A 24,146-nucleotide genomic window follows, 5' to 3' on the forward strand; every position below is an offset into this window, starting at 1 on the left:
CCACACTGCTTATGGTTTTTTGCTTTATAAACCATAATCCTAACCCTCTAAGGAGCTCTACTTACTCTACTGTTTCTATATCATGTATTATCAACCCTTGATTAAAAATTTAAACCCAGCTGGGATTGCTGGTATACACCTATAATCCTAGCATTTGAGAGGGCTGAGGCAAAAAAAGGATGATGAGTTTGGGGCCAGCTTGTGCTATACAGCACCACTATGTCTCAAAAAAAATTTAAATACAAACACAATTGCTTCCCCCATCATTAGTATGTATAATCTTCTCCTAGTATATATTAGTCACCAGGAAAAATATGATCAAAAGCTTCTAGCTTATTCCCAGCAGGGATATTTAGAATAAAACCATTATTAGAGTCACTTACAAAAATGTTACTTTGGGTTGGTCTGGAGAGATAGCTCGGGTGGTAAAACACTTACCTTGTATGAATAAGGACCTGAGTTCAATCCCCAGAATCCATGCCCATATAGCTGGACATGGGAGCACTCACTGCTGGCAGGCAGAGACAAGGGGATCTCTGGGACTCACTGGCTAGCCAAATTATCCTAATTGGTAACTCCAGGCCAATAAGACACCCTTGTCTCAAAGGAGGTAGATACTGTTACTGAGGATGACAGATTACCTCTGGCCTCCACATGCACATACATACAAGTACATACACATTAAAAAGAAAATCAAACCTATATTTTCTATATATGACTTCAATTTTACCTTCCACAGGCACTAAAATCAAACAGTAAATCGCACTAAAGAAATGCATTTTACAATCACAATAAATATTTCTATCTCATTCTGCTTTACCCCTTTATGATCAAACTGTATAAATAAAACTACATAAAACTCACCAAGTCAAATCAGTAGGAAAGCTCTAATTTGTCTTGTCTAGCAGGAAATCTCTGTTGGAAATAGAAATGATGAGTCAGCTTAACTAGATTCTGAGTCTCATACATGTCTTACTTTGGCTGTTCTTAAAAGGGAAAGTCTACAAAAATCAGGTGCTACATGTGCCAATGGCATGACTGATGAGAGGACTTAGTAGACAAAATTACTATTTTAATGCTCTTGTCTGAATGATCTACTTTTTATTCAGCTCTCAAAAAGGGTATACTTGAAAGTCAGAAACCCACTTGGTTCTAACACTCTTGCTTATAAGCAAAAATAAAATCATTTGCCCTATGTTAATTTTGTTGAGAAAAAATTACTACAAAGTATAAAATATGCCTTTAAAGTGTAGCTAAATTACACCAAAGCAATACCCATTTAAACAAAGTCATTTATCTCATGGTTCTAGGAAACAGCAGGAAGGAGTCCACAAAAGACCAGGTTATTACTACTGATTATACTGTGAGAGAAAGGGGTTTGTGTTGAAAGTTGGAGAGATTATCTTTGCTGCTGTCTGTAGCACAACCTCTCCAATAATCTATCACATATCCTGCAAAGGGAATTAGGCTTGTGGGAACAGAACCTAGGCAAGAATGGGTAGAACAGATCCTGTTTTCCTTTAATATGGAAATCTCTGGTTAGCCTTCGAAGTCTCTTGAGTGTGTGCACATGAATTTTAACACACTGACTGAAATTAATTTTCCTTAGACTGTAACAGATTTTGGTAAAGACAAATGTAGTTACTATTAGTAACAGAAAGATCCACCACCCTAAACAGGACACCCTAAACAGGATGCCAAATTAGAGACCAAAAAAATAAAACTTAGAAAAATCTCACAAACTTATATCAAGAAGCAGAAGTCGAATCAAATCCATTCAACAGATATTTGGTGAGCACCACTGTACAAGGCATTTCTTTGAAATGGAAGTAGTCAAAGGGAGACAGTTCTGGTCAACCCAAAGGCAGGAAGATAAATGCCTTATAGTACTAACTTCCAGGCAGAAGATATCCAACTTTTTCAAGTGAAAAAGGCTCTGAATATGTGTGAATTTTGTGTTGCTCTGGTTGTCTTGGAACTCACAATGTAGGAGAGGCTGGCCTTGAACTTACAGAAATTCACCTGTCTTTGCTTCCTGAGTGCTGAAATTAAGGGTATGAGCCACAATGCCCAGCTTATATGTGATTCTTGAAGCAGAAACTTTTAGCGCTTTCCTCACTTTTTCTTAAGTTTCTGGGTTTTGTCTTAATTTCCTAGAATTAACATTTCTAGGCCCGTATACTGGAAAAGGTTAAGGTAATACTACAGTGTATAGATACATAGCTATCCTCTACTGCTTAACAGTGAACAAAAGGTCTCCCACAAAACACACCTTTGACTTTTCTCTATTTCAAAGATAATTCAGGATTGAGACCTCAGTAATAAAGCAGGGTCACCCTAGAATAAGTATTTACGGACCAATATCCTATCACATTACTTAATTAATTTTACAATATAAGACCTGTATTTCAGGAGTTTTCTCTAGTGACATAAGTGTTGAAGTTTAATGCATGTGACTATTCTCCAGGATAGTCACTTAACACTCCAATTATATGAGAAGCAATGCTTCTGGAAGAGCAAGATCAGGACATACAGATTTTCTTTTGCTTTGTGAAATGTCACAGCAGTCGAGGGAACTTTCAGTCACCCCATCTCACACTGAGTAAAAGCCACAGTCTATACAATGGCCCAAGGGCCTGCACAAGCAGTACTCTATTACCTCTCTGGCCTTATCTCTACTCCATCTCCTAAACTCGCTATGTTCCAGCCGTGCCAATTTTCTTTGTTGTAGTTCCTCAGCACAGGCTCATTCCTGTTTCGGGGCTTTGTACTTGCAGTTTGCTGTCTGGGTAATGTTCTCAGTCCCTGAGAGATTATTGGGGCACATGCCCCACTACTGGTGATTCCTTAATTGTCACCACCGCTGTGAGAGCTTTCCTTGACACTCTTAAAACGCAGTTCTCTCTCCCAGCCACAGTCTTATTCCTGCCTCGTTATTTTTCTATATTAAATAGTCATTCAGCATACTATATTTTTTACAATCTGTTTCCTCTAACTGAAAAATAAGCTGTATAGATTTATGTGTTCTGTTGCTGCACCTAGACAGTGTCTGGCACATGGAAAACCAGAAACAAACCTATTTAATAAGTGACTAAATTCAGCTTTCCTTCTGAACTTCCGTCCTTTAAAGACATGACAGTAATTCTATATATTCCTGTGGTGGCAGATGCCTGTTACCCAGCACATGGAAAGGTAAGGCTTGAGAATAAGTTTGAGGTCAGTAATAGTTACAGACTAAAGCTCCAGACTAGCTTGGAATACATAAGAATACCCTGTGTCAAAACAAACAAAAAAATGGCCTCTCTATAAATTAGGAATTTTTTTTGTTTTATTTTTTGAAACAAGGTTTCTCTGTGTAGTTCTGGCTATCCTGTAACTCGTTCTGTAGACCAGGCTGGCCTTGAACTGAGAGATTCACCGCCAGAGTGCTGGGATTAAAGATGTGTGCTATCACACCTAGCCTAAAAGATTTATTTATTTATTTGTTTATTTTATGTAATGGAAGTCTTATCAGCATGAACACTGGAAAAAGACACTGGATCCCACTAGACTACAGTTATAAATGGTTGTGAGCTTCCATGTGGATGCTGGGAAGTTGAACCCAGGACCTCTGTAAGAGCAGTCAGTGCTCTTAACTTCTGAGCCATCTCTAGCCTCTTAAAATTAGCATTTTTAAGGAACAATGTTTAGGCTTATGCTTTTAATATCCAAAAAGGTGATAAAAGTATAATTATATTTTCCCCCAACAAAGAAAAATACTTGTTTTTAATGATAACATCCTTGAAGACAAAAACAGTTCAGAACTCCTGTGCAGCCGGATGGTGGTGGCACACGCCTTTAATCCCAGCTCTAGAGAGGCAGAGGCAGGTGGATCGTTATAAATTTGAGGCCAGCCTGAACTACAAGAGTTAGTTCCAGGACAGGCGACAGGCTCCAAAGCGAGAAACTGTCTCGTAAAACAAAAATAAAAACAAAACCAAAAACAAAACAAACAAACAAACAAAAGACTCCTGTGTTATGGGAACTAATTGACAATGCACAACAGAGTTCCCTTTGTACTTATTAAGTTTCCAAAAACTGAGCATGCTTTATTTATACTATAAGGTAAAATATTTTAAAAAGATAAAATATGTAAACAAAACAAAAATATATGGGCCTCCAGTAGTGGTGCATGCCTTTGATCCCAGCACTTGGGAGGCAGAGCAGGTGGATTTCTGTGAACTCAGGGCCAGCCTGGTCTACATAGAGTTCCAGGCCAGGCAGGGCTACTTAGTGACATTGTCTCAAAAAACCAAAAAAATAAAAGAAAGAACAAGCTCCCATTTTGCTTTTTAAATATTGTGTTTTAAAGATTTATTTTTATTTTATATGCATAAAGTGTTTTCCTTAGATGTATGTATGTGTGCTGTGTGTGCAGTGCCTGCCAGAGACCAGAAGAGAGCACTGAATCACCTGGGTCTAGAGTTAACAATTGTGAGCTACTATTTGGGGGCTGAGAACTGAAACCCAGGTCTTTTGCAAAAGCGTTTCCCAGCACCCAGAAAATGTACCCCCCTTTTTGCATTTGTTTGTGTGTATTTTACCATGTGAGCAGCACACATGCAGAGAGGACAACTGCAGGAGCAAGCTCTATTCTTCACCATGTGGGTTCCAGGACATATACTTGGGTCATCAGTGTTGGCAGCAGGCACCTTTGCCATTCACTGAGACATCTTATTGGTCCTTAAAAATAAAATTCTTTAATATATTTTGAGTGCCACAGAATAATAGATGCTGTTATGTATCCAGATGAAACAGACCAAAGGATGGTTATAGTTTAAAAATTTTTTTTTTTACTAAAAAGAGATTCATAAGCAATTTTTAGAACAGAAGGAAACTCCATAGTGTTAGTGTTCTTTTTTGTTTTTTGTTTGTTTGTTTTTTGTTTTGTTTTTTCAAGACAGGGTTTCTCTGTAGCTCTTAGAGCCTGTCCTGGAACTAACTTTGTTCTGGCCTTGAACTCACAGAGATTCGCCTGCCTCTGCCTCCCGAGTGCTGGGATTAAAGGCATGAGCCATCACCACCCGGCTTTGTTTGTTTTTGTTTTTCAAGATGGGGTTTCTCTGTGTAGCCCTATTTGTCCTGGAACTCACTCTGTAGACCAGGCTGGCCTTGAACTCACAGAGATTCAGCTGTCTCTCCCTCCTAATGTGTTAGGACTAAAGGCATGCACCACCACCACCCGGCAGCTAGTATTAGTGTTCTAAAGAAAGATTTAAGGTATGTCTCTGGGGCTGGTGAGACAGCACAGTGGCCAAAAGCAAGTAGTGTTCTTGCAGGACTCAAATTTGTTTTTCAGCACCTACTTTAGGCAGCTCACAACTGCCTATAACTTCTGCTTCAGGGCAATCTGATGACTCTGAACTCCAAAGACACTACTCTCAGTCATACCTACATTTAACAACTAAACAAACAAACATATCTTTGCAACATAAAATATAAAATATGGAATTGATGTGACAAAGAATAGGTTACTAATTCCATCTCAACTCCATGATTACCATGGCATAAAGGAAGAATATTCACTAAATAAAAGCACCTAGTTAACAACATGAGACATATATTTCGGCATATAGACAGCATTTGTTATTTTGCTTTTTTTTTTTTTTTTGGGCAGGATTTGGCTGTTTAGCCCAGGCTTATCTAAAACTCTCCACTCTCCAGCCTTCCAAGTGCTGGGATTACAGGCTGGCAGTAAGCCTCACTGCATTTGCACTTTTGAAAGAATACTTCACCCACATAAAAGTGAGAATACGCCTGATTGTAAGGTACTTTCCAGACCCAGTACTTATGACCTGCACCACGCCCTAAGATGAGAACACATATGCAAGAACACAGACATCTGAGACTCTAGTTTTATTAATGTGGTTTCCAATTCAAGGTCATACTGGCTGTTAAAAAAGAAGTACATAAATTCTTCCAAGTTCTTAAAGATAGTTCATATATTCATGAGACGGGTTGCTCCCCAAACTGGTTGTTAAAAAAGTCCTACTTGACACTTGCAACAGGCAGTGTGTGCTATTAAAGAAAAATAACAGTTTTCACTGTAACACTTCTAGATTCCAAGTGCTAGAAACCTCTGAACAGCATCCAGGTTTAAAGGGGGAAAAGCATGCACAGTACAAATTAAAAATATACTCAACCTCTCAATAATAAATAAAGCACAGCTAATTAAAGGCCACAAAAATTTTTACATGAAAGTCATTGGTCACTGAAATATATGAAAATATATTTAAAGCCGGGCGGTGGTGGCACACGCCTTTAATCCCAGCACTCGGGAGGCAGAGGCAGGCGGATCTCTGTGAGTTCGAGACCAGCCTGGTCTACAAGAGCTAGTTCCAGGACAGGCTCCAAAGCTACAGAGAAACCCTGTCTCGAAAAACCAAAAAAAAAAAAAAAATAAAATAAAAAAAAAAAAAAAATATATATATATATATATATTTGACAAAATTTATATGAAATAATTTTAAACTAATACCAATGTAAAACCATATTTTAAAAAATGTCACTCCTATCTGTAGCACTTAAAGTCATTAAATTTGAAGGAAGCATAGGAATGAGGAAAACCTTCCAGAATTCAGAATATTGGTCTTCTTTTACTAGGACGAGGCTCTGAAATTTTCTTTCCTTATAGAGTCTTCTAAGAATCTGATAATGAGGTAGCACTGCATTTTTATGTTATATTTCTAGTGACTGCCCAGTGGTTTAGCAGCTACAACTGGGACACACTGAATTTCTGAGGCAACAGCCTGGATCAGAGGTCATTAAACAGTCCCACATTTGTGAATTAAAGTATCCAAGTAGTTAAAAAGTAGTAAAATAGCTAAGCATTGTGGTACAGCCCATAATCCTAGCTCTTGGGAAGAGAAATCACCACAAGTTCAAGACTGGCCTAGTCTATATAGAAGAGAAAAATCTCAATAGTTATGGAAGTTTATGGAAAACAGATATTAGATATAAAACAATATAATGTGGGCTGTGAGAAATGGCTCAGTGGTTGAGAGCTCTGGGGGCAATTCCAGAAGACATGAGTTTAATTCCCAGCACCCACATGGCAGCTCACAACTGTGCATAACTCCAGTTCCAGGAATCTGACACCTTCACAAGACAACATGTAGGCAAAACACCACTGCACATAAAGATAAGTCTTTAAAAGAGACCTTAAAAAGAAAATAAAATGCAAAATATTAAAATGCAAAGCTGTCATTATCAAATTCTACACAGGGTCCATAGGAAAAAAATTTTCAACACTTTTCACACCAGTAAAAAGGAGAAGTATTAAAATTACATAAAGGTTTTCCTCATTCCTCTTCCTCCTTCAAATAATGACTATAAGATATTGGAGGAGCCGGGCGGTGGTGGCGCACACCTTTAATCCCAGCACTCGGGAGGCAGAGGCAGGCGGATCTCTGTGAGTTCAAAACCAGCCTGGTCTACAAGAGCTAGTTCCAGGACAGGCTCTAGAAACTACAGGGAAACTCTGTCTCGAAAAACCAAAAAAAAAAAAAAAAAAAAAAAAAAAAAGAGATATTGGAGTAAACAGAAAAATTTAAATGAAACTCTAGATAAAAATCAAACAAATTCAAGCCACTGAAGGAAAAAAGGAGCAGTACTCCCCCCCCCACACACAATACCTAAATTCTTCAATGTTTTTGTCTTTAATGGCAAATTAAAAAACCATCAGCTGGGTGGTGGTGGCACACACCTTTAATCCCAGCACTTGGGAGACAGAGGCTGGTGGATCTCTGCAAGTTCAAGGTCAGCCTGGTCTACAGAGTGAGTTCCAGGACAAGCTCCAAAGCTACACAGAGAAACCCTGTCTCGAAAAACCAAAAAAAAAAAGTAAAAAATTAAAAATAAAAAGCCATCAACAGAGTGGTGATACTATGAAATAAAAATAAAAATAGTATCATTAGAACGGGAAGCCTAGGGCCAGGCTTGATAGTGCATGTTTTTAATTCTAGAACTTAGGAAGCAGAAGCAGGCAGATCTCTGTGACTTCAATGCCAAACTGGTCAACAGAGCAAGTTTCAGACCAGCCAGCACCATACAGTGAGACTCTGTCTCAAAAACAAAACTAACAAAACATGACTGGCCGAGCATATATAGCAACATGGATAGAGGTCAGAAAATAAGAACAAATGAAAAAAATGATTGTTGTAGAATCTTTAGCCAAATATGGTGGTGCACACCTTTAGTCCCAGCACTTGAGAGGCAGAGGCAGAAGTATTTCTGTGAGTTGGAGACCAGCCTGGTCTACATAGATAGCTCTAGGACAGCCAGGACTACACAGAGAGACCCTATCTAGAAAAAAGAGACAGAATCTTCATATATGTACAATAGACATGCATAAGTCATTAGAAATTAACATAAATATTATTAAAAACTGAACACATATAGCAATACAATATCCATACCTACACTACACTGGAAGGATACATATTACATTCTCTGTGGAGCACAAACGGGAAACTAAGGATGACTTCTTTAACTGATAGTACTCCTCACAATCTCTATGGTTTTGTTAAAAACTTCAATGAAAACTCAGGGGAAATGGAGAATTAGAAAAGCTAAAAACAGAGCAATCTTTTAAACAGACAATAACGAAGCCTGAATGGAGTCTTACCATACCCCAAAAGTCAAAAGATCTAACCAGATCTCACCATAAAATACCTTTCCTGTGATTGATGGAAATAATATAGTGGCGGGTGACTTAAGCAAAGAGGAAAAAGACACTGGTTTCACACACTTTAGTAAGGAAGCACTTCCTAAATAAAAGAAAGCTCAGAAAGGCTTTGGTCCCTGTACAGAATGTTTTTCATAGCAAATCTCATTCTTCCCCCACACTACTCTGAAGAGGGGCCCTCCCTACCTCTGAAGACCAATCCCTCCTCCTCGAAACGACCTCAGATTTTAGTGTGTGAAAACTCAAAGACAGATTTTCCAAAAATCACTTGAGACTTTTTTTTTGAGGGGGGAGGACTACTTTAAAACATTTTAAGTCTTTTTTCTTTCTAATATTTTTCCTTCCCTTCCTTTACTTTTCTTGTTTCTGGCATATTTGTACTTTTCACTTCTTTTTTTTTTTTAATATTTATTTATTCATTATGTATACAATATTCTGTATGTATGTCTGCAGGCCAGAAGAGGGCACCAGACCCCATTACAGATTGTGAGCCACCATGTGGTTGCTGGGAATTGAACTCAGGACCTTTGGAAGAGCAGGCAATGCTCTTAACCGCTGAGCCATCTCTCCAGCCCCGTACTTTTCACTTCTTGAGGGAAAATACAACTCCAAATAAACCAAATAAAATTCACGTCATAGCTCAAATCTAAAATAAAGGGAGAAAAGGGGGGGGGCAAGAAAAAAAACTAACCTTATATTGTTATCTTCATTTTAGCAATAAGACTAGAAATAAAGTTCTGATTATCAAGTATGGGAGTGAAATCAAACTTACTTGTACATCACAAACCTTCAATTAATTCAGAGTCACCAGTTACAAGTCACCTTGTTTAAGAACTATAAAGCCACTTGAATAGGTCTGTACAACCGACCACTATAGTAGAATTTATAACTTCAAAATTCAGAGCTGTGATACAATCTATATATACCTACCCCATCCTCCTGGTCTCCCCCCCAAGGACCTGTTTATTTCAGTGTTTTGAGCTATATAAGGACTGCTTCAAAAGCAGAACTGTATTCAGTGCTAAGTGGCTTCGGTTGTTTTCAGAGCACTCTGACATGATCTTATTTGGGATTTTTACCAACTTAGTGAAGCATGCAGAATAAGCATTTTACAAACAAGGAAATAAGCTTCCCAGCTGTCCTGGTCACATGGTTATTAAGGAGCTTAAGCTAAACTACAAGTCTTTTAACTACTAATCTAAGAGTCTAATCCTTTGACTTCCTGATTCTTACATAAGGTTGTATGTAAGAATGTGTTATATGTGTTAGGATTCAGGCTTTATGCTGGCCCCTGTCACCTGGTAGGATGAACTCAGGCAGTACCCTAGCCAGCCTAGGGTCCTATGGCTGCTATGTCACTATGCAGGTGCAAAGGTCCCTTTAAGAGACAAGTTCCACCCACTCCAGCTTTCTTCCTTTCTGTCACTTCCCTGAAGAAGTGGCTTTCTGTCCTTCTCTGTCTCTCTCTCTCTTTTTCTCTTCCCCTTCCCATTCCCCCACACTGGTTCTCTTTCCTCCCCTATTCCTTTTTCTCAATATACTCCACACTCAAGCTCTATCTGTATGGTGTATTTGTCTTTCACCCACCATGGGACCCACCAAAAGTTGGACCTCACACTGTAATCATAACAATATGTCTTTTATTCAACATGTAGAAAATTGGGGAAACAGCTCACAGAAAGCATGTTTATATACCCTATCTTGCAATTTTGTTTTGTTTTTTTTGTTTTTCGAGACAGGATTTCTCTGTCCTGGAACTAGCTCTTGTAGACCAGGCTGGTCTTGAACTCACAGAGATCCGCCTGCCTCTGCCTCCCTAAATGCTGGGATTAAAGGCGTGCGCCACCACCCAGCATTTGAGCATCACTATTAATGGAGACATCAGTAAGCTATTGACTGGGTTCATACCTTTCTCTAAGACTGAATACTGGGAACAGATACTATGTACCTAATTCTTCTATAATGACTTTCCACACATAAACAATTCATCCATCAGCTCTTAAAAATAAAACATTTACTATTCCAACCTCTCAGAATAATATTCTATTGTTTCCAGGAAACTAGTATCTTTTCTTCTAAAGACCTCTACTGCTCCTTTGCCACAAGTTACAGAATTAAAAAGCAGAATTTCTACAGTTCTTAAATTACATTTACTTGTGGTATCTAGCATAACTACAATTAACTGCCACTGCCTTCAACACAGTTGCTCAGGTCAACAGGATATGTTTGCATACCCCACCCATTATCAAGTCCTACCAGGCACTAGGCCTCTTTACTCCATATTATTCACTGTGTCCAAGCCACAGTGTTCTCTCCCCTGAACAGTGTTACCTGGCTCTTAACTTACTTTCTGACTTCCTCTATAGCTCAGTCTACAAAGTAGCCACAGTAAACTTTTTAAAATGCCAACCAGATCATGCACTTTTTTTTTGTTTTGTTTTGGTTTTTTTTTTTTTTCGAGACAGGGTTTCTCTGCAGCTTTTTTAGAGCCTGTCCTGGAACTAGCTCTTGTAGACCAGGCTGGCCTCGAACTCACAGAGATCCGCCTGCCTCTGCCTCCCAAGTGCTGGGATTAAAGGTGTGCGCCACCACCGCCCGGCTAGATCATGCACTTTTCCTCTTAACCACATTTAAAATAAAATTCAGCCTCTATATCAGACCCCATAAGATCCTTATATATGGGAGCCAGCTCATGTTAAATTCATGCCTGCCTCTCTTTCCGTATTTTGACTCCAAACACACTGGCCTTCTATAAACGAGTCAAGCTTGTTTTCATCTCAGGCCTTTGATTCTCTCTTCCTTGCTGAGAAGTTCCTTAAAGATCATTTTCCTAGACATTCACATCGCTAGCTCCTTTTTGTTATTATGAGACAAGGTCTCACTATATATCCCTGGAAGGACTGAAACTCACTATGTAGACCAGGATGGTCTATTTAGACCTGGCTGGTCTCATTAGAGATCCCCCTGCCACCACTGCCTCTGTCTCCTAGCACTGGGGATAAATGTGCATCAGCACACTAGCTCATTGCTAGCTTCCTGTTACTAACTCAAGACACCTTTTAAGGGGTAGAAAGATGGGTCTCCTTTTTATAGAGTTTGTGACCTCAATCAAAAGTAACAGCCCAGTCCCTATTCCTTGGATGATGTTTCATGTGCATTAACCCACTATGGTATTTATAGCCTACAGTCCAATCATCTTCTTGGTGCAACTATAATAATGACATTCTAATCAGGTGTGGAGGCGCATGCCTATAATTCCAGTTCTCTAGAGGCAAGAATTCAAAGACAGCTTGAGCTATGTAGTCAGACTCTATATCAATTAACAAAAGAAAAAAAAAAAAAAAAACAAAGACATTCTGTTCCTACAGAACTGAGGACCAGGACAGGGTACCGAGGCTCTCATGAGAAAATTCAACAGTGGTTTGCTGCTTCTTTTTTTTTTTTTCTTTTTCTTTTTTCTCCCCATACTCAACAGGATTTTATCTTTATTTTGGTCATAAACTTTTTTAACAAAGTCACAGATTTATGATACAGATTAGATACGTTTTTGAAACAGAGATTCACTATACTACCTAGTGAATCTCCTAAGGTCAATGGATCCTCCTAGTTCACCCTCCTGAGTAGTTGAAGACAGGCCCAATCCACTATACCCAACTCTAGGCCATACTTAATCTTAGAAAATTCCCTTGTACAATTAATTTAGGTCTGATTTAAAAACAAATAATTATTATGCCTCTAAATTTTGTCGCTTTTAACCTACTGAGTCCAATTAGTGCTGCCCATATGCACAGAAACACAAGGAACCTACCAGTGGCTACACCTGTAAAGAAAACCAACTCTCCATTCCCCAGCAGCTATAAACTGCCAACCACTAGTTTCTCAGTCAGAGTGGTAGGGTTTCCTGAGCTGCTGCTGCTCTTCTCTGATTGTGTGTGTGTGTGTGTGTGTGTGTGTGTGTGTGTGTTTGTGTGTGCGCGCGCGAATGTAGCTACACATATGCCATGGTGTGTGCATATGGAAGTCAAAGGACAACTTTCAGGAGTTGCTTCTCTCCTTCCACCTTGAGTTCTAGGGATGGAACACTCATGTTGCTAGGCTGTAGAGCAAGTGATTTTACACACTAGCCACCTAGCTGGCCCCTGTCCCACCCTCGCAGTCCCCCTCCACTTCGAGAGAGATCACTAGTTTAGGGCTGAGGGCATAGCTTAATGGTAAGGGTTCTTACCTAGCATTCGAGAGGCCCTATACTCAGCACCCACCACAGATAGAATGGGAGAAGGAGTGAAGGCAGGAAGGCAGACTAGTTTTCTGACCACTGAATATATTTTTGTGTATTTTATTTTTTGCCTGCAAATACATCTGTACACCATGTGCATGCCTCACATCCAAGTATACCAGAGAAGGTATAAAATTCCCTGGATTGGAGTTACAAACAAATGATGATGGACAGCCATGTAGACACTGGAAATATCCTGGACCTCTGCAAGAGCAACCAGTGCTCTTAACTGCTCAGTCATTTCTCCAGTCCTCTAACCATTGACTTTAACTCTATCGATCTATATAGTAGTTCCAGGGCAGCCAGAGCTACACAGTGATGCCCTGTCTCAAAGAAGAAAACAACTAATCATAATGAGACCTGACAGTAACACTGGAATTTTCCAAGATGAAAAACTGCTTATAAACAGGGCAGTGGGGAAAGGTACCAACATGAGTATTTTAGACAATTTTGCCTCAGCATTCATATTCATTCTCTCTCTCTTCTCCTTCCCTTCCTTCCCCTCCGAACCCACTGGATCCAATTAGTGCTGTCCATATGCACATAGGCATGGGTCATCCACTGGGGCATGAGAACCAACCTGTGACCACATTTGTAAAGAAAACTGAATCTCATTTCTACATCAACCACTTTAACGAATATCTTATTGAGTGAAAACTGAATTTGTTAATACTAATTTTTCAGAAGTAAAAGACTAAATTGATCTTAAGAAAGAAAAGGAAAGCCGGGCGGTGGTGGCGCACGCCTTTAATCCCAGCACTCGGAAGGCAGAGGCAGGCGGATCTCTGTGAGTTCGAGGCCAGCCTGGTCTACAAGAGCTAGTTCCAGGACAGGCTCTAAAAAAGCTGCAGAGAAACCCTGTCTTGAAAAACCAAAAAAAGAAAAAAAAAAAAAAAAGAAAAGGAAGTTCTTTGCAATGAATCCAACTATTCTCTTGAGGGAAAAGGACTACACCCAGAGCATCTTATATTGTGACTGGCACATAGAATGAGCTCCATAAATGTTTAATTAATAAAATCATCCTGAAGATATATCTAGAAACGTAATTTTATACTAACGATCAGGAAGCTAAACTCCAAAGCAGCTTAGTGGCTTGCCAAATGTGACATTGACACTGAAGCCAACAGCAGAGCTGAGACCAAACACAATTATATTGGGAAAGGGAAGTACTGGGCTGAAGAATTTCAAAGTGCAAATGGAAGATAACCGTCTGGCTGTAGTTAAGAATAGAGCTAATAATGATAGACAAATTAAAGCAACACCACAAAGACTCTGGTGAGGTACTAGCTACCCGGTACACAGAACACAAAAGGACTGAGCAAATTCTCTCCCCTATGAGGACAGACGAAACACTGACACCGCCACCCTAGCCTCCAGTCTTATGTAATGTGACTGCTCAGTTTAAGTCAGCTGTCAAGATGCCCAATCGACTGCTCAGTCACAACCAAAACGAAATTAAGGTAGGTTTACAAACTGGATATGGAGTTATAATGATAAATTTGGAAATTTATTTGTTCTTGACCCCAGTAGCCCTTTCCTCTTACAATTCAACCAATCCTTGCTGATTAAAACAGCGCCTACATAGTTTGATTCTGATGTTCAAAAGGTAAAAGGGCTTTCTACTCAAAACTCTCTTTCAAAGCAGAATCATCCTATTACCTAAATCAAATTATCTGAATTATCAAATATTTAGAGATACCATTTGAGACAGGGCTATGATACACTTAAACTTTATAAAAGTTTTTCCCATCCCTACTAGTAGTAAGGTTACTCTGCCTCCCAAGTGCTGGGATTAAACCACCACTACCTGGTTCTAACTAGCTCTTATAACTTAAATAAACCCATTTATATTAATCTATGCTCTATCATGTGGCATTACCTCTCTTCCATCTTGTACCTCCTGTTTCCTCTCTGTGTCTCCTGGTGTCTCTCCCTTTCTTTATCTTAGAGTCCCTCTGTCCCCGAAGTCCCGCGTATACTTCTTGCCTAGCTATTGGCCATTCAGCAAAAATGCAGCTCTTTACAAATGAGAAATGGGCATCAGTTAAATAAACTTAGAAGAAAACAAGAGCTGCCAATATACTCATCAGCTCCTGCTGCTCTGGCACCTGAATTCTAGTACAGTTTTACACATACATCCCTAAATCTGAATTTTCTCTTCTTTAAACTATGTCACCTGTGTAAAAGTTACAAGATAGTTATGAAGACTATCATATCTATTCCCCCGGTTATGAATGAGATAAAAAATAATATCAATTTTAAAAATATAGACTAGTCAAGCATTAAAGTTCATCTGATTTTCAGTACTAAATTTCTGTGCCCCTTTGGAAATAATGTAAAAACTGTTATCCTGGCTCCCTTTACGAATGAGTGTGAACGCAGTTCATATGATGCAGTGCACATTGATGCAAAGTTCTAGGAAGCACGGTGGCCCAAGTCTGTAATCTCTGTAAACCCTGCTCTTGGGAAGCTGAGACAGGGGAACTGAGGCTTGAGGTCGGCCTGGACAATATAGCAAGATTCTGTTTTTAGAGAGAGGAGAGAGACAGAGACAAACAGAGAGAGTTACAGGAAGCTATAACCCAAAAGTTAAAGTTCTGTAGACTCTCTAAAGCCCTACCAAGCCTGACAACCTGAGTTCAGTCCCCACATGAACAAACAGTTTTGGGACATTGTCCTTGGACCTCCATGATGTGTGTGTGTACATGCATTTGCACAACAATAAAAATGATAAGTAGCATAAAACAACCCCCCCCCCTCTCTCTCTCTCTCTCACACACACACACACACACACCTTGTAGGCACATACACTCCCTAATTCTTGTTGTTTTTTTGTTTTGTTTTAGTTTTAGTTTTTCCATACAGGGTCTCATTATGTAGCTCTGGCCGTCCTGGAACTTAACTATGTAGACCAGGCTGGCCTCTAACAAAGATCTGCCTGTCTGTTTCCCAGGGGCTGGGATTGAATGAGTGTGCCACCATGCCCAGCACCCCTATTTTTTAATGGTTGCACAAAACTCTTTATCTATACACATACACACACCTTTTTAATGATAGTACAGAACTCCCTTCTAGCCCTGCTGTATCATTTCCAGGTTTTTGTTACTACAACAACTTAGCAAAGCAGTCTATGAGGAGCCCTAGGAACCTTGGTATACTGTTAGCTATTATATCAAAATGTACTAATACTTCCAGTGCATTTCCTCACTGAGTATCTATCCATTCGATATGGCCAGAGATTGGGGGAAATGGGAATAAACAAATTTTAAAGTAAAAGAATCAGTGAGATTTAGACCAAAACAAAACAGGCCAAACTGTCTTTCATTAACTAAGTGGAAAACTTCAACTAAAACTCCAGCAGATGTGATATATGGTACTGTCTATTGTCTCTAAGGCTGAAGTGCTGATGTGGGCAGAAAATAGATTCCTACTCAGAGAGGAGGTAAACACCTTGTATTGTGAGTTCTATCAACACAAGAAAATGCAGTTCTGTCTCAGGTCAGGAAGCATTTTACTAAGATGTAAGCTAACCTGGCCACTTTTGTTCAGAATGAGCTACTAGAACAATAAGTATGATTTATTTTCTTGCCTTTGTTACCAAGAAAGAATTTCTATTAATTCAGCTCTCTTCTGCACATCAGTCTATGAGTCCAAAGGTGGCAAATATAAATATGCTAACATAACAAACATGAAGAAGCTCTTGGTATTTTTACGGTTTTTAAATTAATAATTCATACAACATCTAACATGCAAGAGATGGCCAATAATAACTGATTTAATTCATGGCACCTACTTTGGCTACTGTCATCTAATTCTGTAATGGAAATATTTGCAAAGAAACATGCAAACACCAGAAAGCCCTAAGAATTTACATGTATAGGGAAAAGGAGTACATGGGTTCCTTTTTTTTTTTTTTTTTTTTTTTTTTTTCTTTTCGAGACAGGGTTTCGCTGTGTAACAGCCCTAGCTGTCCTGGAACTAGCTCTTGTAGACCAGGCTGGCCTTGAACTCAGAGTGAGTTCACAATCCCGAGTGCTGGGATTAAAGGCATGTGCCACCACTGCCTGCCTGGTCGAGTATATGGATTCTTAAAAGCAAAACAAAACAAAGTTCCTAATTTACTTCTTTGTAATTTGCTATTTAATACATATAAAAGTATTTTCAGCAAAGGTTCTCTCTAGTATTATAAGGAAGAAAAAACAATATGACTATTCTCAATATATTCTTTCTTCCTCACCAATGTAAACTTACTATATCTAACATCTAAACTACTTAAGAAAACTGCTTCCCACTTCTGTTAATATCAAGGATCACCAGGATTCACGTCTCATAACTGCAGGCAGTAACAAGAAGCACTCAGAATCAAGGCCAACCTTATAAACATCTACCCATAAGAGGAACCATGAGCCAGCCAGTGGTGGTGGCACATGTCTTAATCCTTTCACTACAGAGGCAGAGGCAGGCAGATCTTTGTCAGTTCAAGGCCAGCCTTGTCTACAAAGTGAGTTCCAGGACAGTGAAGGCTATACAAAGAAACCCTGTCTTGAAAAACAAAACAAAAAACAAACAAAAAAACTAACCATGTTAAGACCAGTGCTGACAGCTAGAACTCTTTCTCATGATGAGGATAGTCTTTTAGCCTTTGTTCTGATTACATCATTACAGGGTCCAACTGTGACATAGACTCACAACAAACAGTTTTAGGCACCTAAAGAGATATCAATAGGTGCATTAATTGGATGGAATGTCAAATAAGTGGCTAGGGTGATGACTTAACCAGTAAAGTGTTTGCCTTATAAAAGTGAGCTCCTAAATTCAATTACCAGTATCCATGTTTATTAGTTTGTTTGGTTTGGGGAGGGAGGGTATATTCTTTTAAATCTCCAAAGTGGTGGCACGTCCTAGTAATTCATGCATTGGGGAGGCAGAGAAGGGCAAATCCCTGGGGCTTGCTAGTCACCACTCTCGTGAAATCAATGATCCTCAAGTACTAGTGAGGATACTGTCTCAAAAAACAAGGTGGGACAGGTCCTGAGGAATAATACCAAAACTGACCTCTGGCCTCCACACACACATGTGCACCCAGATACACACAAGCAACCACACACAAAAAGAAGTCAAGACCAAAAGACACCTTTAATCCCAGCACTTAGAAAGTAGAAACAGGTGAATCTCTATGAGTACAAGGTCAGCCTGATCTACATAATAAGGTCCAGGTGAACCAGATACATAGCGAGACCCTGCCTTAAAAAAAAAAAAAAAAAAAAAAAAAAAAAAAAAAAAAAAAAAAAAAAAAAACTCAATTACAGTTTACTTAAAAAAATGATTAACAAAGAGTGTGGGTGGTCCCCAAACTCTAAGACTATTAAGCCTTGATCTGTAGGTTTATGATTTGGGAGTTTATGATTTGACTATAAGCTGAAAAAAACTGAAATCTTATAGTTGTGTTGACAAATTCTACCTAACAGTTAAACATCCCATTTATCAAACAAATTCTAAACACTAGCAAGTAAGAATTTTCAAATGAAAAAATTTAAACTATAGGAAAAAATATTCTAACCACACAATCAGCAGATAAAAATAATGACATTATTCAATACTATCTCTTGTTTGTTTCCAAGACACAAAAACATATTTCTTGGACTTAACATTAATAAGCAGCAATGACTCAAGGAGAGAAAAATAACCTACCTGATATTAATCCAAACACCAAACCCAAAGACGTCCGACCCAACACTAAGCATGTTCACAGTGTAAAGATAAACAGTGTTAGGTTGGGTTGCTATGTTAAATGCCAAACTACTATGATATAAGAAAAAAGAAAATGTGGTGATTGACTGTACATAGCCTGATAAGTAAACTGCATATTCATTGGCTGCTGTCTACTAGTAGTAGAAAACTTTATCTAATCAGATTACAGAAGGCAAATAATTTACAAAAATAAGTGACTTTGAAATTGATGATCAGCTGGGCTGATGTAGGTGTGTCTTCTATCTATCTGATGATTTCATTGGTTAATTAATAAAGAAACTGCTTGGCCTGATAGGTCAGAACATAGGTGGGTGGAGTAGACAGAACAGGATGCTGGGAGTGAGGCAGATGCCTCAAGCAGTCGCCATGACTCTCCTCTCCAAGATGGATGCAGGCTAGAATCTTCCCGGTAAGCCACCCCTCGTGGTGCTACACAGATTACTAAAATTGGGTTAATCAAGATGTGAGAATTAGACAATAAGAGGCTGAAACTAATGGGCCAGGCAGTGTTTAAATGAATACAATTTGTGTGTTGTTATTTCGGGGCATAAGCTAGCCAGGCGGCCGGGAGCTGGGTGGCAGGAACACTGCCTGCAGCTCTCACTACAGAATGGCACCCAGACCTGGATAACTGAATCCACAGAAAGCCTGAGAAAGCTTGGGAAAGAATAAAGCATGTTTTCTTGGTAGCAGCAATTTCTTGGGTCTGCTCTGCTTACCAGAGGCAAGCAACTGCTCTCATCTAAGAGAGGCTTCCTGACTCAGCTTTAGCTGCAAAACCCTGCAGCTTTTAAGAGGTCCTGCTACGAAACACTCAAATGGTGTTGATAAAAGCTGACTGCATGCTTGTTTGTTTTCAGCCATAGCAGGAAAAAAGTTGTGCTGTTTTAAAATACTGGCGTTCTGGTCCGTACTGCCAGGGCAAACTGTGACTCTTTCAGACAGGCAGGCCGACTGAGTGTGGCCTGCGAGCAGAATGCTGCAGCTTGCTTGCTGGCAGGGATCTTGAAATGCCATAGAGTTGTGGCAATAAACACGGCTACAGCCGGTACTCTCCCATGAGGCTGGAAAGCTAAGGAATGGGCTGGATCCAGCTGTCAAAGCCACAGCTTTATTCCTATCGATATTGCTTGGTAAATTAAAGACATTAAAGTCTCATGTGGTCAGAAAAAGAGAGATACAGTAAAGAGAGATTCAAAAACAAAGAAAACCTCTAAATGATTTAAAGTGTGTTAAAATATATGCAGGCTAAAGGTTAAAGTTCTTAGGGTAAAAAAGGATGAAAGAAAGTAGTTGGGTGTGGTAGTACACACCTTTAATCCCAACACTTGTGAGGTAGAGATAGCAATATTGACCTCTGTGACTTCAAGGTGTGGTAGCACATGCCTTTAATCCCAATGCCTGGAAGACAGAGACAGAAGGATCTCTTGTGAGTTCAAGGACAGCCTGGTCTACAGAGTTATTCCAGGACAAAGATATACAGAGAACCTGTCTCAAAAAGTAAAAGTAATAATAAACGAAATAGAGGTTAAAATAAAGCCGCATAAAGATGGAAAATACACAGAGAATCTTGTTACTGTATGCTATTATGCTCTCTTTGAATTGTTTGAATGCTGAGGAAGGAGCAACAGCTGCTAAAAGATATTTGTTTATAAATGCTGCTGAACTAATCCAACATAGATATTTTGAAAATACCTTGATTTCAGAATTTGGATCTAAGGATATGATACTTTGGAAAAGAGATTCTTCTTTTGTTTTCACAGAGGATGAGACCCTGTGGATTGCTTCTATCCCAGTATGGTATGATAGACCATGCCCTCCTGAAAGGTTGCTGTGAACACCCTCAAAAAATTACTTTGCTCAACTGCTGACTGAGAGGAACCTGACACACAGGTTACACCAAGAACGATCTGATTAACAGCGCCGCCATTCAGCAGGAAGCAGTTTGGAGAGAACTGTGCCCATATTCCCAAATATTGCTTATGAATGTTCTTTTACATTTAAGGGGGAAATGATATAGATATAAATAATTTGCATTGATATGGATTTTGTTTTAGTGGTTTATATTTAAGGTCAATTTTGTTATATGTATATGTATTTCTGCTCTTGATTGAGTTATTGTGATTGTGTAGTTCATTTTTAATATAGAGAGATATATTTTAGTTAGATAGGCATTTTTCATCTCTTTAAAAGACTACAGAATTTGGCATTTAAAATGTTTTAATAACTTAGGACTGTTCATGACAATGAGACATGTATGCTCCTGGCAGCACCAATCTACTTCAAGAGGAAGATGGGCATCGAAGAGGCTCCTTATTGAGTTTGATAGCCATTTGGGCAAGAAACTGCTCTTGCCTGGACTGTTGCATAAACTGGACACAGAGAACCCGCAGAGAGAGGACTGCTGAACTTGCCTAAAGGTGAGATGATCTTTCGAGGTTTCTGATTCATGAAAGAGACTGTGAGACATCCTGCAGGACACAGCAGATACTGACTGAACTGCCTTTGGAATTTTCTGCTTCATGGAAATGTCTGCTGGAAACTATGGGCCTGTAGGCCGAAGATGGATGCCCCAAGAGTACAAAAGAAATTTGGGTGACTGTCCAGACAGCGAGATGTCTGTCATTTCTAGAGTTTGGAACTTGCTTATTTCTTGTTTACTTAGGTAATATTATATCCTTCTGGAGTCTTTGATGGAGTTGAAGAATAGACAGTTATGGTTTTCCTTAGATATGATAAAAGATAAAATAGAGCCGGGCGGTGGTGGTGCACACCTTTAATCCCAGCACTTGGGAGGCAGAGGCAGGCGGATCTCTGTGAGTTCGAGACCAGCCTGGTCTACAAGAGCTAGCTCCAGGACAGGCTCTAAAGCTGCAGAGAAACCCTGTCTCGAAAAACCAAAAAAAAAAAAAAAGAAAAAAAAAAAAAAAAAAGAAAAAAAAGATAAAATAGATATAAATATTGTAACTGTAATTCTTGCTTGATAACTGTTTTGTTATATGTAATTTTACTATGTTAAAGTGAAAGCCTTTCTTTTTTGTTTAGCCTGTCCTCTAAGGCTAACTAGTGGTTTAGGTGTGTGGCTAACTAGTGGCTTAGCTCTGCATTCTGATCTTTAAGCAAGTTTTATTTGTTAGATTATAAACAAAATACCACTACAACTTGGTCTACAGAGGGAGTTCCAGGATGAGCCAGTGCTGTTACACAGAGAAACCCTATCTTGAAAAATATAATATATATATATATATGTATATATATATATAAAAAACGATGACCAATGTTTTCTTTTATACTATTTATATACAACTCAGCTGCCTTTATAAACTTTAAACTTCAATTTTCACAAACTGCATTAACTTGGCTAATTTCAACATATCTTTGTATTATGGTTAAAAACAAAGATGAGCCGGGCGGTAGTGGCGCACGCCTTTAATCCCAGCACTAGGAAGGCAGAGTCAGGCCCGTCTCCGTAAGTTCGAGGCCAGCCTGGTCTACAAGAACTAGTTCCAAGAGAGGCACCAAAAAAAAAAAAAAAAAAAAACAAAAAAACGGTGATACTGTTTATCCTTTATTCTGGAATGAAATTATGACCTTAAATTATGTATTAACCATAGTTGAATGAGCTCAAAAGCATATTCAAAAAGAAATTTAAATACAAATTATGTTTGGCCAGGTGTGATGGCTCACATCCATAATCCTAGCACTTGGAATGTAAAAGCAGAAATAATAAATTCAAAGTCATCCTCAGATACATGGTAAGATAGAGACCAGCCTGAAATACATGAGGCCCTCTCTCAGAATAACAACAAAAAATTATGTTAAACAAACTATATGAGATCACTCTCAACTGATTTGGATAAAGAAAGGCTAGTGTTCATTCAGTAACTACTTAGCAGTTTGTGGCTCTTCAGGACTTTTCTTACCAGCTTCTTAAGTAGAAGAAAAATAGTTACACTCAAACCAACATGTTTTTATTTGTGAACTTGACAACAGAAGTAACTACAGAGTTTAGATGCGCTAATGTCTCACATGTTAAGGGCATTTGCTATTCTTGCAGAGGTTTGGTTCCCAGCACCCACGTGGTGACTTACAACAGACTGTATCTCCAGTTTCAAGTGATCCAACTTTTGAACTCAGGCTTCTGCACACAAGCAGTACACAAACATACACTCGGGCACACATATACATATACACATAAAAAAGATTTAGCCAGGCCCTGGTGACACTCACCTTTAACCCCAACACTCAGGAGGCAGAAGTAGGTGGATCACTATGAGTTTGAGGCCAGCCTAGTCTACAAAGTCTGTTCTAGGACAGCCAGGGCTATTACAGTAACAGAGAAACACTGTCTCAAAAAGCAACAACAACAACAAAAAAGATTTAAGATAAAAATTTAAAAATTAAAATGAAAGTTTTTATATTTTATATTTTCAAAAGATCTAACCATAGGACACAGACAGTAGAATATCCACAAAATTCTGGAGCAATCTTTTTTGTTACAATTTTTATATAAACAAAATATACCATATAGTATACAACTGTGAATTCTGACAAACACCTATAGTCATGCCCCTCCAATCAAGACACAAAACATTACGGAGGTAAATTTCAGGACAACCACCTAAATAAGAGTAACTAAAAGAATACATTTCAGTAGGAAAAAAATTTTTTCTTACCAAGTTTGAAGCAAATAAACAGGATCTAAAAAGTTAGATCAGAGCCAAGCATGGTAACATGCACCTTTAATACCAGCACTCATCAGGAAGATCACCAAGTTCCAAGCCACTCTGATCTACATAGGGAGCTCCAGGCCAGCCAGGGCTTCTTAGTAAGATCCTGTTTCAAAATTTATATTAATAAAATAAAAATTTGGGTGAGGATTTAATGAAAACAGAGAAATGGTCCATTCTCTACTCCTAATCCTATTTCTGAGACAGTCCAAACTATCCCATGATCCACCCATCTCACTGAGTTGCAAGCTTGCCTTCACCCTTCATACTGTAACTTCCTGCTACTCAAACAGCTCTGTATTCTTCCATTTTGGACTTAGAAGTCTTTCCACAAAAACCTGATTATTGCTAGGCAGTGATGGTGCATGCTTCCTTGGGCAGTGGTGGTACACACCTTTGATCCCAGCACTTGGGAGGCAGAGGCAAGTGGACCTCTCCAGGACAGCCAGAGCTGTTACACAGAGAAGCTCTTGTCTCAAAAAACAAACAAAAAGCCTGATTATCTTCCACATGATTCTACTATACATCCAAGTGTTAAAGTCTAGCACCCTAGAGACAAAGGCAGGGAGAGCTCTGTGAGTTCAGGACAGGCAGGACTATTGAAATCCTGTCTCAGAAAAACAAAAACCAAACAATATAGTCAAACTAAAAAAACCCAGGAGTC

General features: G+C 39.0%; 1 protein-coding gene across 6 annotated transcripts in view; it reads right to left on the bottom strand.

The window, feature by feature from the left end:
• Positions 1-24,146, bottom strand: part of LOC119812836 (speckle type BTB/POZ protein) — an 85,698-nt gene that overhangs the window by 38,902 nt on the left and 22,650 nt on the right. For 2 of the 6 annotated variants that reach the window (XM_038327812.1, XM_038327814.1), the window contains exons 2-3: positions 23,429-23,588; positions 865-915 (exon numbers count right to left, since the gene is read on the bottom strand). The exons of 1 other annotated variant lie outside the window; for it this stretch is intronic. The gene's annotated coding sequence lies outside the window, so the exon portion shown is untranslated. The remainder of the gene's footprint in view (positions 1-864; positions 916-23,428; positions 23,589-24,146) is intronic. 3 more of the 6 variants (XM_038327811.1, XM_038327813.1, XM_038327815.1) reach the window with 2 other exon arrangements.

Source organism: Arvicola amphibius, chromosome 4 (assembly GCF_903992535.2).
Source record: "Arvicola amphibius chromosome 4, mArvAmp1.2, whole genome shotgun sequence".
Taxonomy (NCBI): Eukaryota; Metazoa; Chordata; class Mammalia; order Rodentia; family Cricetidae; genus Arvicola; species Arvicola amphibius.